We start from the raw sequence: 2,500 nt of genomic DNA on the forward strand, positions 1-2,500 counted from the left end.
ATGAGGCCAGAAAGATCCGTATTGATCCAATCTCGATCCCAGAGCTCTTCTCTTGACTGAGGGAGAGAAGAGCTCTGGGGAACCCTGAAGCAAAGTGTCTTCTCATTGGTTTTCGTGAAGAACAATCAAAAGTGCCTATAATTGGTGCGTTCATGTTAGCACGAGGAGTGAACAGGCGCCGTAAGTTTTTGGCTATGAGAACCCTACGGCGCATGTTCGCCTACATAGAGTTTCCCAGAGCCTTGGGTCGATCCGAGGCTCTGGTGAAGAGAATGCGTATTGATCACTCGATGGAAGTCCGCCATTTTGGCTATACTATTGCAGGCTTGGGCGCTAAGCGTGACGTCAATGCGCACACTTGCTTGAACGCGGGAAAATCAAAAAAATGGTTCCGTGCGCTATTGTGGGCTGTTCTAGTAGAACTCTCATCGTTTCCCTGTTTAAAATGAAGTCTTTCTCAAAGAATGGATCATCCGAATTTAGAAGAAAAAATTGCCAAATATCCAAGGCTTTCTTTCTGTGTTTCTTGCTTTTTCTTGTTGAGATGTCCTTAGCTAGTTTGTTAAATTGTTAGGTAAGTAACAAGCACATTTAGGTGCAGGTTATGCTGCAATATCCCGTTCATCATTCCGTTCACCTTGATCTTGTTGCACTCCGGGAGTCAAATGTTTTCGTTGATCTTCGGTAGTGTTGGTGTTGTTGCTCTATCACAGTTCCCAAATTTCAATATTATTTCCTTTTTCCAGGTAAATGTTTCATTTCATCCAGCGAAATTTCGGCATTTGATTGTGTTTTATAAAGTGATCTTTTAGTCGCTATTTGGCTTCTTTCTTTTCAATAAACGATGTTTTTGAGCACATCTTGTTTTTCACAGGGGTTCATTTTCTTGATTCTGGAACGGTCCCCTCTTGAAAAGCAAGAACAGATTGTTCCTCTTTTTTGCTATTGCTAAAAGGGGAACCATTTGTTTCGAGTTCCGAATTGCGAGCGGAACAAATTGGTCCTTAATGGTTGATTTGGGAACTATTGTTCCTAAAAATGTGTTCCTTTTGATAACATGGGAACGTGTTTTTATAAAGATACAGAACAAAATGTTCCTCTATTGTTAAAAAGGGAACCCATTGTTCCGAATTCCGAATCCCGAACGGAACAAATTGGAGCTTAATGGATGGTTTGAGAACTATTCGTAGATGTTTTGGATTATTAGCATTGCAGGTACTCTTTCATTGCACGCTTTAATATGACACACATATTATTGAGGTTAGCAGCGCGATCGAACGGTTCCTTAATCTACCAGAAAACGAAATAGCAACTAAACAGAAAGCTACAGAAAAAGACAAAAAAAAACTATTGTTCCTTAGAAACAACTCAAAAAAGAAAAGAAAACGAACAATAAAAGCAAAGCGCAACACGAAAACACACAATATAGAACAAACGTTCCTCTTGTCGCAAAACGAAACAATAAAGCCTTTTAGCAACTCACGAGTAGGAACAAATGCTCTTCAAATAATGACAGGATTAACCCTTTAGGGACTGTGCAATAATTATCAGGAGGGGGGCCCTAAAACCAGAGGGGGGGGCCTTAAGTTAAAATAATGGAAAGGAGGGGGGGCTCTACATTAGATTTCTCAAGTAAGTTGAGGGGGGGTCTTAATTAAATTTCACAAATTCGATAATGAATAAATAAACATTTTCCAAATAGACAGATGCCACGCCTTTGACTATCCATAATGTCTAAATATTGCATCAACATAAACACATGCTTTAACTTATTTAGAATGTCAACATATGATAGATTGAAACAATCGCTCATGCACAGAAGTCACAAACCATTTTGTGAGCTTTGCCAATAAAACATTTGGCATTTAAGAGGTCCCGCAGACATGCCAGGTCTGTTCTTGATTTAAACAGCGAGAGGGTTTCTAGGTCTACAGTTTCTAGCTGAGGAATGCCACATACTTCTGGGCCCGGTTGTTCAAAAGCCGATTAACGCTAATCCCAGATTAAAAATTAACCAAGGAGTTTATTTCTCTGCTCCCAAGTGCTGTTCAACGCTGATATTCGGCAAAACTGTACATTGGAAGAAGCCAATCTTGAAAAACAAAAATAAGCAAAAGAAGCTTTCACCAAAAAGTTAAAACTTAAAACAAAAGTTTACGCTAATCCTGGATTAAGTTAATCGGCTTTCGAACAACCGGGCCCTGTTTCATAGTTGTCATCAATGGGTTCACCTCCCAAAGACCGAAAAATTATACAGGTTCGGGTCCTACGGCTTTCTGAGGCAGCAATACATACATACTTACATACATACTTAATTGACCTCTCCCCATAGGGGCTTTTCAGGGCCAATGAATCAACGAAACAACAGAACACAACAACTACAACTGTTAAGAATCCCAACTGGCCGGAGGCAAACCAGTTGGCTATTTACAAGTGCAGCTGGGAAGTTGAACCAGGGACTACCAGGATCAAATTCAACGAGTGGTCAGAGCGGGTCTTG

Source organism: Montipora foliosa, chromosome 6, assembly GCF_036669935.1.
Source record: "Montipora foliosa isolate CH-2021 chromosome 6, ASM3666993v2, whole genome shotgun sequence".
Taxonomy (NCBI): Eukaryota; Metazoa; Cnidaria; class Anthozoa; order Scleractinia; family Acroporidae; genus Montipora; species Montipora foliosa.